General features: G+C 40.7%; 1 long non-coding RNA gene across 1 annotated transcript in view; it reads left to right on the top strand.

The window, feature by feature from the left end:
- The window catches only part of LOC110304391 (uncharacterized), a 29,771-nt gene extending 24,480 nt beyond the window's left edge, over positions 1-5,291 (top strand). Inside the window, exon 3 of the long non-coding RNA XR_002379076.3 lies at positions 4,730-5,291. This is a non-coding gene — a long non-coding RNA (uncharacterized LOC110304391). The remainder of the gene's footprint in view (positions 1-4,729) is intronic.
- The last annotated feature ends 10,691 nt before the right edge of the window (positions 5,292-15,982 follow it).

The following is a 15,982-nucleotide window of genomic DNA, read 5'->3' as shown; positions in this document are numbered from 1 at the left end:
TGAAGCAGTGGTTGAGCCCATGAAAGTTAGTGGTGTTATAAAGAGTGGCTTAGTTAGGGTTTTACTAACTAACATGGATCAACAAATACCATGACCAAGGCAATTCTTATAAGGACAGCATTTAATTGGGGCTGGCTTACAGGTTCAGAGGTTCAGTCCATTATCATCAAGGCAGAGCATAGCAGCATCCAGGCAGGCATGGTATAAGAGGAGCTGAGAATTCTACATCTTCTTCCAAAGGCAAACAGGATAAGACTGGCTTCCAGGGAGCTAGGATGAAGGTCTTAAAGTCTACAACCACAGTGACACACTTCCTCAAACAAGGCCACCCCTACTCCAACAAGGCCACACTTCCTAATAGTGCCACTCCTGGGCCAAGCATATTCAAACCATCACAAAGAGGAAACAGAAAGGAGAACTAAGTGAGGCCAGGCAAGGTGAGACCCAGGGAGGTGTGGAAAGATGAGATGGGATCATGGCGAATGTCAGCGGATCAGATTCAACTTTGGCTCAGGGGTCTTTTATGCTCATTCCAAATCTTTCCTACCTGGACATTATGCCCAGTTCTCATCTTGTCTTTTCCTTTGGGGCTCATAGACACTTCCCATAGGATTCTCTTGGCATCTAGTCTTGCATTGCTAACGGAAGCCTCTTCTCACAGCATCTCTCATACTTCTGTATTTTCTTAGGGCCCATCTCTTAAGCAAGACTCTGGGCTCTTGGAGGTCCAGTGAGGTTGCGCTCCCCAACATAGTGCTGTTTACAGCTAAGTGCTCAATAATATTTGATTCTGTTACGAACACAAGCCTCTAATAAATGTTGCAACAGCTTGATAAGCCACACCCAGTCACAATTCTTTATGCTTTTCTGTTCCGTGCCATTAGCTTTATCTATTTATGTCTCCTATGACATAATCCTTGTTTCAGTATTGATGAAGGTAAGTTAGATATGGCATAATTGTTTCCAATAAGCTCATTCATTCATTACCATTAATGATTTTCTTCCTCAGATTATGAAGAAACTAGAGAGCTATGACAATGAGTTCTGATACTTTTTAAAAAAGAAAGCATCATTTTCAATCTAAAAGATCACTAGCAGTCCAGGGATAGAAGTAAAACTCAAAACTTGAGATAATACTTTTTAAAAAAGAAAGCATCATTTTCAATCTAAAAGATCACTAGCAGTCCAGGGATAGAAGTAAAACTCAAAACTTGAGATAATATATCATTACTGCCCTAAGAGGTCTGAGATAACAAATTGGAAAATTTGTCTAAAATAATTGCAGGAGAAAGATTGTTATCACCCACTTTTGTGAGAGAAACAAAGGAAATTACTATTTTTCTTGAGGTAGATAGAATTTGTGTGCATCTGGAAATTAAAGATGTTATAAGATAGAGTTGCAAAATGTCTTAATTTCACCCAGTAATTACCTTCTTCCAGCAATATAGTATATTAGCATGGTAAAAAAATGAGTCTATCAGAGTTAAAAACAGATAAAAGATTTATTAAGACTTTTTGCCTTATGAGAAATGAAACAACCAAAGAGGGAAATGCACGTAGACACTTTTGTTTCAGAGCAAAGTGTCACAACAGTAGGGATCAATTGTAAAGCCCTAGAACAGCTTTGTTTCAATATTTACCTCTTTTAATCATTTCTCCTTCCCCTTCTCTTTGTAAAACGCTACATAACTGTGTCTGATCTGAAACTCACTCTGTAGACCAGGCTGGCCTCAACCTCACAGAAATCTGCCTGCTTCTGCCTCTTGAGAGCTGGGATTAAAGATGTGTGTCATCATATGTGACTTCTCTTTTCCTTCCTTCCTCGTTGAAAATTAGGCATTTCAAGGGTCAGAGGTTTTAACTAGAAAAAAATGTAGCGGATGAAGACTCAAAAGACCCAGACTCTATTTAGAGCTCCTCCCTTCTTCCCTCCTCCCCTCCCTCCTCCCTCCCTACACTTCTTGCTACACTCTTCTAGAGAAACCACGGGTGTGTCACAGACAGGAAGTAGAGGGGAAGTAAGAACTGCGCATCAGTTCCCTCTCTACTTCTCTCCCTCTATCTTTCTCTTTCTCCCTCCCTTCCTTTGCCCCTCCCTCCTTTGCTTCTTCCTTTCCCCTTCCCTCCCTCAGCCTCTTCCTTCATCCCTTCCTTCACTTCTTTTTATTTGCTTTTAAATACAGGTTTTCCTATTTTTTATTTTATTTTATTTTAAATGCAGGTTGACATCAAATTCATGTTCTTCCTGCCTCAGCTTTCCAAATGCTTGGTGTTTGTTTGTTTGGCCATTTTAGTGCCATTGCTACACTCCTCTAGAGAAACCTCGGGTGTGTCACAGACAGGAAGTAGAGGGGAAATAAGAACTGCGCATCAGTTCCTCTCTCACGCGCAGCTCTTACTTTAAGTCCATTCATATATGACAAGGCATTGTGGTGTGTGCTTCCTCTAGTCTGGCTAGATGCTAGACAACCTTCCTACAGCATCATCTGAACTGTACCCGCTGGAGAAGCGCTTAGGTTTCTCAGAAAGTATTCTTGAAAACTAGGCATTTCGAGGGTCAGGTTCTAACTAGAAAAAAGTAGTGGGTAAAGACTAAAAAGACCCAAACTCGACTTAGAGCTCTTTGACAAAATAACTACATGGAGTGGAAAATTCAGCAAATGTCCCTGAGGCTCTCTGCTCTGCCATGAGAGGAAGACTGTGGGGACATTGTTGGCAACTTGGTCCCACCCCTGTGCCAACAGCCTTGTTTGGAGTAGCTGTGTGAAGAAGGGTTCTGCAGCTGCCCATGTGGTCACTGCACCTAGGGCACACAGAATGGCTGTGTGTGCCCTATGCTTGTTATTCTGAATTGCCATGGCTTAGGGATGTGTCTGGAAAGGTCTACTTGTATGTGTGCCAAGGCTCGTAGGTGACTCTGCCTTACGATCTCCAGGCCTCCCGTCATCCTGTCTTTTTCTCTGATGATGAATATGCTGTTTGCTGGAAGCCTGCAGTTGTCCTGCCCTATGGATTCCGGATGTTTCCAATGTATTCCTCTGCCTCTCTCCTTTCAGTCACTCAGTTCAACAACTTTCCTTTGTGCTGGGCAGTAAGCTAAGAGTCTGCTGCTGCCCTGCAGCTGTTTGTGGATCTATCCAAAAGAGCTGTAGCCTGTTTTCTGATGCTGGGAGGCTAGAGGGGCTCAGGCTGGTTTATCAGCACTCAGCCCAGCCGGGCTCTTTTGATAACAAGAAACAGAGGTTCTCTCAAGGTCACACTCAGAAGGGGCTTGGGATTAAAAACCTACAATGAGAATTCTTACGAAGTTGAAAGCAAAAACTGAAAGCAGCCTGGGTGTTCACAACTAGAATTTGAAGAATAATGATGGGCTTGGGTCCTTCCTCACAGTGCTCTGTACCTACCTATCCAGCCTCAGGTCTGTCATGGATAATGTGCAGCTAAAAAGAGTCATGCTGACTTCTGTCCTGAGATGGGGGCTGGTCAGCCTGGACAGAAGATCCTCTTATTGCCCGAGGCCCAGGGTAAATGTGGCAGGATAAATGAATGGCTAGCAGTCTCAGAAAACTCCCTCTGCCCTTGGACAGTATGAGAAAGTCACCTAGGCACTGGCTGTGTGAGTTTCATGGTTTCATCCGCTGAGCTCTCCTCATATTCATGGAGTTCTGTGAGAGTGCCCGTGGTCCTACCTGGCTTCTAGCTGGCTGGATGGCATGCTTGGGTCATCCTTGCTGATCAACCAAAACAGAGAGAGAGAGAGAGAGAGAGAGAGAGAGAGAGAGAGAGAGAGATTTAGGAGGGAGACAGAGGTGAAGACCTACATGAAGAGGACCAATGAAACTTGGAAGGAAGGAGTTTTGTAGACATCTTTAAGAAAAATGGTGTACTAGTGTTTTCTATTGATCACCAGTAAGAGGCAGCATGCTTGTAAAGAAGGTGACAGGTCTTGCCTGTGATGACAGTGTTGAACTGAAAATAAATCTACAGTGGGCAAAGACTTAATTTGCCATTCCTTATATCCAATCTACACACAGGCTAGGTTATATGTAGTAAGACTGTGCTTCCTGCAAGCTTTTGTTTAGCCAAGTGTTAGGACGTCTTAATGTATTCTTCCAGTAAGATGGCTCCAGGCTGGAGCCCAGGGTTACTCCAAGGTTTATTTTGATGCAGTGATAGACAGAAGCTAAGACAACCATCCTCACATCATCAGGCTAAGGCAGAGTTCAGCGAGGGTCTCTCAAGTCATATCACACTTACTAATGAGCTAGCCTTATGTCCCATTTCATCCTATTAGGCCATCTGCCCCAGAGGTAAGAAAGAGACTAAGACAAGCTTGCAGATTCATCATGAGGGTTAAATTAGGCCATACTGTGTAACTGGGAAAGTTGAGTTGTCTCTCCCTTCCATCACCCTATCACACTATGCATGTTAAAGCAGAGAAAGCTGGTCAAAAGTAAGCGAGGCTTTGCTGGGTCCCTCAGGGGCTAAGACACTCCATGTATCGGAATCCCGATAATTCCAGAAGGTTTGATATTAAATTCAGTTTGTCGTTATCTTTATTCTTATCATGAATAAAATATCTTTATTCTTATCATGAATAAAATAAATGGCACAGGACTGACACAGGGTAAGTTTCTTAGTTCAAGGACAGGAGAATTATTTAGTAGTGTAATCTGTTTTTTTTTGTTTTTTTTGGTTTTTGTTTTGTTTTGTTTTGTTTTGTTTTCAGAAACTAAAGCCAGAGGGTGAAGTGATCAGGCCAAATGCCCCACAAGTGTGGGAGAATGGATCCAGACACACCGCATGTCTGTAATCAAGATCTTCCCCTACTGTGCCCACTCAGCTGTCACAAGATAACTTAGAGGGCAGCAAGATCAACTTCCCCACTGTCTGTGGAGAAACAGCTGTGGGAAACATCTCTAGCTGGGAATCCCAGGAGATAAGAAGATCCAGCCCAGAGAGAAACTCTTAGAAAAAGCAACCTAGAGAAGATGTGGGACTGAGACCGTCAAGGTCAGGAAGGATGATGGCAACACTGACTGACAGGAGTCACTGGAGTAGAAGTTATTTCAGGAAGGGGCTGGGAAGACATTCTCACAGAGAGTTGCAAGCAACACGGTGGTGGGGATCTGGAAGGGCTTGGCAAGGCTGCTGCTGTCATTTCCGCCCGTGGAATGTTCCCAGGAATAACTTTAACATATAGGGAACTACAAGTTTACTGTGGAAAATAACATCATATCTGACTGCCATCATTTATGGTGTTGGGGCATTCTGGTTACAGAAGTGGGCACGATGACACACTTAATGAACTATTTGTGACATTTTACTCAGTGTTGGATATGCGTGTTTATGTTTTCCTCCAGAGTTGATTAGAAGGGATGGTGTCACTGGGTGACTGGGATGGGGTGGGCAAAGCCAAGCGATCCAGGGCAAACTCAGCTGGGGCCCAGCACCTCCCCTTCCTCCTGGCTCACAGACAACCAAGAGCCTGTTGATTTGACCCCCCATCCTCAAATATGAGATTCACAAATTGGATTTCTCACTGCAAAAAAGTTGAATGATCCTTGCCCTCTCCGATATACTGTGTCCTAGCGGCTCACAGGTTTCATAGGCATGGGTCTCAGAGAGGGTGTGACACAAACACTAACTACAACAGCGTCTTTGGGGGGAAGCTCCCTTTAGAGTGATGGGAACAGGTTGCAGGTGGGGAAAACACCAGGCCTCTGTGCTTTTCCCACTTTCTCCTTAGCTATCAGGAGCCTTCACCAGTGAGAACCATTTACCCTGACTCTTCATCTCCCACCTCCCCACAAAAGTGAGTATTTACTATGTCCAGATTAGAGAGGACGTTTAGTATCAAAAAGTTTTCTAAGATGTGTATTTCTCCAGAGCCATTATTTTATTTCTATGGCTTAAAAGAAAATTAGAAGATTGCTATGGTTAAATGGACCCCAATTGCAATATCAAGTATTTATTTGTAAAACAACAATAATCTAGAATAGCATTTGATAGTTTTATTAAATGAAAATGGTAGATTATTCATATGTACTCATGAATACCCATGTATTAATTTATTAGAATTTAGTTTTTAAGCTATTTTTACTTCACAGAAAAACAGAGGGAGGTCCAGGGGTCTCACATCTGCCCTATTCCCATTGCTACAACCTCTCCACTGTCAATGTCCCACAAAGCAGTTCCCACTCGTTAGGATGGGTCAAATTAGCTGACACATCATAGTCATAAGTTCGTGGTTTCATTTGGATTCACTTATGGTGCCATATGTCCCACAAGTTCGACAATGTATAACCACATGTGCTGTAAAGCAATTCATATTTAGAATTTGAAAACTTTCTTTAAAATGTTAATATTTAAAGGCTGATAAGGAGCTGGTGGGCATGAGCAAAGACCAATGACATACATGTATAAAACAATGACATACATATATAAAAATACTCAAGAGACCTTTTATTTTGCATACCAATGAAAACATTAATTAAAAAGAAATATATAGATCTCTCTCACAGAATTTTGGAAAAGAATGTTGTTACTATTTATATAGTTAGATAACAGAATTGCTGGAGAATATGTTCTGGAAACATCTTGGCTGCAAAAGATACAGTTTGTCCTCAAACTTTGAAAATTCTAATTCTGGTACTATTTACAGTTAGCTACATTGCTTTTAGTAACCTTGAGTTCTTCTCCCACCTGAGCAGCTACATATACTTACAAGGTCAGGAGACGAAGCACCTCAGGAGGGCTCTAGCTGTGGTCTGATATTTACATTTTCACTACAGTGTCCTCTTGTCTCTTTAGTGGTGGTTGGGCTACTGTAAAAATAGCTTTTTACTTGCACTTAGTGTTTTGTTAAAGAAGAAATAGAGGAATACAAATGTTGAGACTGCTAATAAAAGCAGGCCACTACTCTGTCTTGTGTAACTGAGTTAAAGGTGAACATTTTTAATCAAATATTTAACCTCATTTGGAAATTTACTGTGCAAATTATTTGACTCAGATTTTATAGGTAAATGTAAATGAAAAGATTAAAGTTAAGAAACAGGCTCAAACAGAATAATTAGAAAAATAAAGCAATTAATGGCATAAATTGGAAAGGCTGGGGTCAGACTATATTTGTTGACAATATGATTATCTCTAGATAACTCAAAAGAGTAAAGGAAAAAACTATTATGAACAATAAGGAAATCAAAAACCAACATATAAATTCATAGCACACACACAAAGAATAACCAATTCAAAGGTACAGTGAAGCCAAAGATGTCATTTTACACAGGCAAAAAATGAAATAAAATAAAATAAACAGCTATGAGTATAGATAAGAACAAATTTCTAAGTTATATGCAAAAATTGTGAGGTTCAGACAAAACCTCCTTACTTCTCTCTGCTCCACTGACAGCTATAATGACTTGTATAGCTCTAGTGCCATCCTTGAGTAATGATGGCAAAGATGGAAGTGACAGGTTTGCTGGTCAGCAGCCACAAAGGGGTTATTGAGGCCACCAGTGTCCCTTCGTGAACCTCAACCACAAGGTCTATTAACTCCAAGGTGTTCCATCCCCATCAAGTTCCAAGGTACAGTCAAGACTGAACTTGGGAGCCTTGTCATCAATGATAAAGTCATCTCTATCTTTTAGAACAGATCCCATGTTGGTGCAGAAAACCTGTGGAGTTCAATTGAGTCTTCACTTCACTATCATGGGAAAGGCAGGGCCCGCCTGAAGGGTGGAGCCAAAAAGATCATGTCTGCCACTTTTGCTGATGTCCTCATGTTGATGATGCACATGGAAAACGAGATACACATCTCACACAAGACCACTAGCAATGACTCCTGTATCACCAACTGCTTAACATTACAACCAAGGTTGTCTATGACAGCTTCAGTAACCACAACTGTGAACTAAACAAACACTTCTCCTTAAGTTGCTTTTCAGGATGTTTTATCCCAACAGCCAGAGAAGAGAGTCAGCAAAGACAAGACAGGATTCTACATGAAAAATGCAATAAGGTAATGATTTTTTAAATAATAGATGTATTTTAATAAATTGAAGATAGAAAAAATGCTTCCTAAGTAGTATTTAAAAGTGAAACTGAACAAAGTAAAAATGTTAGAAAACTCTATTACACAGGTATACAAAGTAAAAATAGTATTTGAGACGAAAAAACTGGAAAAAGCAGCATACATACACACACATACACACACATACACGAATCCATGTCTAGTCAGAGTAAAAGAAATGATATATTGGAGAAAATATTAATGCTTTGTTTCACAAAAGTGGTTGAAATCTGCCAAAAGATCTGTTAAAAATATAAGTAATATATATTTGTATAATTTTAAATAGGTAATTCACAAAAAATGTGTCCCTTAAACATAGGAAAAGGTATATAACTTTTCTCAAATTAAAAAAAAATACAAACAAAAAGTACCTTGAAATGCCAATTCTCACTTACCATATCAGCAGCAACTGAAAAAATTAATAAAGATAGTCACTGGCATGTATGTAAGTAAAACAAAGAACTGATGTCTATACATGCATGCTTACCCACAGTTCCTCATGTCTACACTTGCATGCATACCCACAGTTCCTCATGTCTACACATGCATGCATACCCACAGTTCCTCATAGGAAAAGCAGCACAGTGGGGTAATCAACCTGAAAGACATTAAAATAACGTCATACCCGAGACAGTGGGCAGGGATGGAAGCCAGACATTGTTGAGTCCACTTTGATGTTACAGTAACTGGCCTAAGATTAGAACCATGCAGGAGGCATTTTACTAAATGAAATAAAATAATACAGGGAATTGTGACTCACAAAAAGCACCCAGTTGTATTTATAGTTGGTTATTTAAATTAAATGGGAGTATTTACAAATATTTAAAAGGGAATGCTTTGATGGATAGAGGGATATAAATATGGGCAAAATATAACAGAATATAATTATATTCTTCATCTTCAAGGTAATAATTGTATACTCTAATAATATTGCTGTGTTTACTGAAGCAGACATCAAAGTTTGGCCGTGTTTAAAATAAAAATCAACCTGCATAAACGCCCCAGACAATTTCATAGACAATTTCCATCAGCTATTCAATAAAATGTTGACTCCAATCACATGTAAAAATCTCCCCAGAGAAGAGGATTAGAGAACACACTCTCCTGCAGGGATGTCAGAGCACTGGCTCCTCGAGGAGACCCAAGCCCTAACCTCTGGAGCCTGTGAATCCTAGCTTCTGCAAATAGTGCAAATGAGCGAGCAGGTGATCCCATATACAAAGGGTCCCAAGTAAAGACGTGTGTCCTTAGTAATGGGAAAGGAAGGTAGGAGAGGGCTGTGACTGCGGCAGGAAGGGGATCATGGGCAAGGCATGAAGATGACCTCTAAAGGATGGAAACACCCAAGCACACACACACCGGGGGATTTTTCTCATGGCCCTGGTAACATTTTAATCATTGCCAGTGGGACTTATTTGGACTTCTGGCCTCCAGAACTTCGTGATAATGGATTTATGTCACTATGTTGGCAGTGAATTGCCATAGCAGAAACAGAAGCTAATCCACCCTAACATCTTTTCAGATATTAACACACAGGGTGAAGAGAAGCAGTTGGTGCTCTGGAAGAGGACCTGGGTTTGGTTCCCAGCACCCACATGATGATATACAACTGTCTGTAACTCCACTTCAAGGGAATCTGATATGCTCTTTTGACCTCCATGGCCCCCAGGCACACATGCAGTGCACATTCATACATGCAGGCAAAATCTCCAGACAGATAAAACAAACACCTCTCCCCCAGGACAATTTAGCTCACCACCAGCTGAGGAGCTATTAGCATTTGATAGCTGCAGGACAAAGGAGAATCAGGTATTTAAAAAAGTATAATAGATAATGTGACCTCTCTGCTGACCTCACACTAGGACAAATCCAATCCCAAAACCAACTGAACAACATAATCCGGACTTGATGGGGAAAGAAAACAAAACAAAAGAAAACAACAGGAGGAGTAATCTTAAAGTTCTGTGGAAACAGGAGGAGTAAACTTAAAGTTCTGTGATTGGGAGCACAGTAAGGGATGGAGTTGAGGGGTGAATTTCAAAATACATTGTATGAAATTCTCAGTGTTAATAAAAATATTTTAATCTTTACAAGATTAACGTAACTTTAACAGCAAAATCAGACAGTTGAAAGAAATATACTGATCTCATTCTTGAGAATATTTGCAAAAGAGCTTGAACAAAAGCCTTTGTTGGCTTACAGGCGAGTCCACCAGGCTTCTTCCAGGAACCCAGGAAAGATTACATCACAATTACTCTGATACCTAAACCACAGAAAGATCCAACAAAGATTGAGAACTTCAGACCATTTTCCCTTATGAATATTGATGCAAAAATCCTCAATAAAATTCTTGCTAACCGAATCCAAGAACACATCAAAACAATCATCTATCCTGACCAAGTAGGTTTCATCCCAGGGATGCAGGGATGGTTTAATATACGGAAATCCAACAACGTAATCCATTATATAAACAAACTCAAAGACAAAAACCACATGATCATCTCGTTAGATGCTGAAAAAGCATTTGACAAGATCCAACACCCATTCATGATAAAAGTCTTGGAAAGGTCAGGAATTCAAGGCCCATACCTAAACATGATAAAAGCAATCTACAGCAAACCAGTAGCCAACATCAAAATAAATGGTGAGAAGCTTGAAGCAATCCCACTAAAATCAGGGACTAGACAAGGCTGTCCACTCTCCTCATACCTATTCAACATTGTACTTGAAGTCCTAGCCAGAGCAATTCGACAACAAAAGGAGATCAAGGGGATACAAATTGGAAAATATCACTTTTTGCAGATGATATGATAGTATATATAAGTGACCCTAAAAATTACACCAGAGAACTCCTAAACCTGATAAACAGCTTCGGTGAAGTAGCTGGATATAAAATTAACTCAAACAAGTCAATGACCTTTCTCTACACAAAGAATAAACAGGCTGAGAAAGAAATTAGGGAAACAACACCCTTCTCAATAATCACAAATAATATAAAATATCTTGGCGTGACTCTAACTAAGGAAGTGAAAGATCTCTATGATAAGAACTTCAAGTCTCTGAAGAAAGAAATTAAAGAAGATCTCAGAAGATGGAAAGATCTCCCATGCTCATGGATTGGCAGGATCAACATTGTAAAGATGGCTATCTTGCCAAAAGCAATCTACAGATTCAATGCAATCCCCATCAAAATTCCAACTCAATTCTTCAACGAATTAGAAAGAGGAATCTGCAACTTCATCTGGAATAACAAAAAACCTAGGATAGCAAAAACTCTTCTCAAGGATAAAAGAACTTCTGGTGGAATCACCATGCCTGACCTAAAGCTTTACTATAGAGCAATTGTGATAAAAACTGCATGGTACTGGTATAGTGACAGACAAGTAGACCAATGGAATAGAATTGAAGACCCAGAAATGAACCCACACACACCTATGGTCACTTGATCTTCGACAAGGGAGCTAAAACCATCCAGTGGAAGAAAGACAGCATTTTCAACAAATGGTGCTGGCACAACTGGTTGTTATCATGTAGAAGAATGCGAATTGATCTATTCCTATCTCCTTGTACTAAGGTCAAATCTAAGTGGATCAAGGAACTTCACATAAAACCAGAGACACTGAAACTTATAGAGGAGAAAGTGGGGAAAAGCCTTGAAGATATGCGCACAGGGAAAAGATTCCTGAGTAGAACAGCAATGGCTTGTGCTGTAAGATCGAGAATTGACAAATGGGACCTCATGAAACTGCAAAGATTCTGCAAGGCAAAAGACACCATCAATAAGACAAAAAGACCACCAACAGATTGGGAAAGGATCTTTACCTATCGTAAATCAGATAGGGGACTAATATCCAATATATATAAAGAACTCAAGAAGGTGAACTCCAGAAAATCAAATAACCCCATTAAAAAATGGGGCTTAGAACTGAACAAAGAATTCTCACCCGAGGAATACCAAATGGCAGGGAAGCACCTGAAAAAATGTTCAACATCCTTAATCATCAGGGAAATGCAAATCAAAACAACCCTGAGATTCCACCTCAAGCCAGTCAGAATGGCTAAGATCAAAAATTCAGGTGACAACAGATGCTGGCTAGGATGTGGAGAAAGAGGAACACTCCTACATTGTTGGTGGGATTGCAAGCTTGTACAACAACTCTGGAAATCAGTCTGGCGGTTCCTTAGAAAATTGGACATACTACTACCGAAGGATCCAGCAATACCTCTCTTGGGCATATATCCAGAAGATGCCCCAACCGTTAAGAAGGACACATGCTCCACTATGTTCATAGCAGCCTTATTTATAATAGCCAGAAGCTGGAAAGAACCCAGATGCCCCTCAACAGAGGAATTGGTACAGAAAATGTGGTACATTTACACAATGGAGTACTACTCAGCTATTAAAAAAGAATGAATTTATGAAATTCTTGGGCAAATGGATGGACCTGGAGGGCATCATCCTGAGTGAGGTAACACAATCACAAAGGAACTCACACAATATGTACTCACTGATAAGTGGATATTAGCCCCAAACTTAGGATACTCAAGATATAAGATACAGTTTGCTAAACACAATGAAACTCAAGAAGAATGAAGACTGAAGTGTGGACACTCTGCCTCTCCTTAGAATTGGGAACAGAACACCCATGGAAGGAGTTACAGAGACAAAGTTTGGAGCTGTGATGAAAGGATGGACCATCTAGAGACTGCCATATCCAGAGATCCATCCCATGATCAGCATCCAAACGCTGACACCATTACATTCACTAGCAAGATTTTGCTGAAAGGACCCAGATATAGCTGAATCTTGTGAGACTATGCTGGGGCCTGGCAAACACAGAAGTGGATGCGCACAGTCAGCTAGTGAATGGATCACAGGGCCCCCAATGGAGGAGCTGGAGAAAGTACCGAAGGAGCTGAAGGGATCTGCAACCCTATGGGTGAAACAACATTATGAACTAACCAGTACCCCGGAGCTCTTGACTCTAGCTGCATATGTATCAAAAGATGGCCTAGTCGGCTATCACTGGAAAGAGAGGCCCATTGGACACGCAAACTTTATATGCCCCCGTACAGGGGAACGCCAGGGCCAAAAAAATGGGAATGGGTGGGTAGGGAAGTAGGGGGGAGGGTATGGGGGACTTTTGGGATAGCATTGGAAATGTAATTGAGGAAAAGATGTAATTAAAAAAAAAAACAAAAAAAATGGATTTTGGGCCAAAACTCAAAAAAAAAAAATTTATTTGACTGTGCTGGTGTTGTTGGACCTGCAAAAGCTGAAAGCCTTTTGAATGAAATTAGGGAAAGAAAAACAAACAAACAAACAAACAAACAAACAAACAAAACAAGGAAAGAACTGAATCGGTGCAGCACTGGGCATGCGCAGTGCTTACCTCCCATAAGATGGGAACCTGGTTGAGTAAGACATTTATGAAGTGTTGTATGGTGAAGAGTCTCCTTATCAACATTCAATTCTACCTCAACTCGACTTGGAAATACTAATACAGGAGAAATCACAGTCCCCTTTTTGTTGTTCTCAGTTTTATTGTTTGTTTGTTTGTTTGTTTTTGTTTTTTTTAGACAAGGGTTTCTCTGTGTAGCCTTGGCTGTCCTGAAACTCACTCTGTAGACCAGGCTGGCCTCGAAGTCACAGAGATCCACTTGCCTCTGCCTCCCAGGTGCTGGGATTAAAGCTGTATGCCATCACCGCTCAGCTGGTTCTTAGTTTCATTACTAAAAGAATTTAAGAATGGACTTCTAATGGAAGCTTAAGGAGATTAAAAGGATCAGAGCAGGCAAGCTGCACATCTTAGCAACCATCGGGAGGAGAGTGGAGAAGAGCAGGGAAGGGGCACACCACATTGTGGGAGGGAAGCTGGAGAGAAGAGAGAGGGAGGGCAGGACAAAGGCACACCTGGGTTCTGCCAGCATCCACAAGAAAGACAGAAAAGAGGGAAAGTCAGGTCTTCCTAACGTGGGCCTCAGAAGGCAGACAGATCCAGCCCAACCCCCTGTAGCTGGTATTGACTCTGTTAGGAGTGGCAATGCTGGAGCAGAAAAGTACAGTGTCTCTTTGCAAGAATGACTACTCTGCCTGTCTTTAGAAAGTGGAGCCACCATCTGGATGGTCATTTGGCCAGGTGATAGATCTGGCTCAAATTAGTTTTATCTGTCTTTTTAATTATTCTTGAGAATTTATATCCAAATACCATATTTACATCTATTCTCCCTCTCTCCTCTCTCCAGCTCTTCCTATTGGCAGACATATCTAGCAAATGATACTTCTACAACACAACCCTTATCTAAGGCTTGGGGACCAGTGTGGAAACAGGGCTGAATGCTATGACAGTCAGAGGATCAGGAGTCTGTTGTGAGATAGCATCTTCTATACATAGCTGCACCCATGAAATCGGAACAGTCTGATAGTCTAACCAACCATTTTGTTCCAATAATCATTAGAGTTCATTCTTAAATTCTTTTAGTAATGAAACTGAGAATCAGCTGAGTGCTGATGGCATACAACTTTAATCCCAGCACTTGGGAGGCAGAGGCAAATGGATCTCTGTGACTTCGAGGCCAGCCTGGTCTACAGAGTGAGTTCCAGGACAGCCAAGGCTACACAGAAAAACCCTTGTCTAAAACAAACAAACAAACAAACAAACAAACAAACAAACAAACAAACTAAGAACATCAAAGGGGAACTGTGATTTCTCCTGTGTGAGTATTTCCAAGTTGAGTTGAGGTAGACTTGAGTATGGATAAGGGGAGTCTTCACTGTACACCACTTCATAAACGTCTTACTCAACCAGGTACCCATCAGCTACTTCTTCCCACCTCTTCTCAAATTCATGGCCTCTAATTTTAAAATTATTGTTTAATATATATACATGTATATGTATGATTATTATTTATATTTGTAAACATTTATAATATTTATTTATTACATAACTTTCTGGGTTTAATATTGCTCCTGTGTATATGTTTAAGGTTGATCACTTATGATTGGATAACCTATCAGAGTGCTTGTTCCTGGAGAATCATAATTACCCTTGTCGTAGTACTATATAGCTTTTCATCTGGGAGTATAGTCTTGTGAGATTTCCGCCATCTACATTTGCATGTCATTTTTAGGTCTGGCTCCTTCAGTGATAGAGTCATATCTTCTTTTCTAAGAGGCAACCAAGAGAAATGGCAGCAGCCTAACATGGTTTAGGAGTTCCTTGAACTCTCCTAACCAACAACTCAAAAGGAGGAGTCTCATGCATGGCACTGAGTTGTTTTTGTTGTTGTTGTTAAATAGTCTATCACTTGGTGGGGGTCAGTTACCTCATGTGGCAGAATTTCATTGTAACTATAGATGCACATGCACACATATGCATGCAATTTTAATTACACAAAATATTGTGAATCCCTATGGCTTTCCCACGCATCTCTAATGTCATTTATCCATCTTCCCTATCTCTATGTTGTCTCTCTCCTCCCTCCCTGGGTAGATACCCCTTCCCATTTTTCCCATTGCCCCTTCTATAGCTCCTGAATCCTAGTATCCCCTTCTCTAGAGTTCAACAGCAATTTTATCTTAATGGCCTTTACTGCTACTCTAACATTGTTTTAATTCTTAGAGGGGATGGCAAGTCTGCAGAGAGTGACTCAGAGTATATCCAAGCCATAGTGGGCAGTGACATTGAGAACCACACTGCCAAAGTATAGTGGTTCTTGGAGATGGTGACAGTGCATATTATGTGAAATAGTCAGACTGAAATCAAGGATGGTCACGTGGTAGAGCCCAGTCAAATGATGATTGATGGCTGTAAGAAATACATGTGAAGAACATTCAGTGGTGAGTTAGGCAAACTTGAAGGAGGCTTCAATTACATTCTCAAGGAAGACTATTCCAGTGTTGAAGAGATC

Source organism: Mus caroli, unplaced genomic scaffold (genome assembly GCF_978045245.1).
Source record: "Mus caroli unplaced genomic scaffold, Mus_caroli_1 scaffold_1, whole genome shotgun sequence".
NCBI lineage: Eukaryota > Metazoa > Chordata > Mammalia > Rodentia > Muridae > Mus > Mus caroli.
The sequence above is the reverse complement of the archived record's forward strand: the minus strand, read 5'-3'. Positions and strand labels throughout refer to the sequence as shown.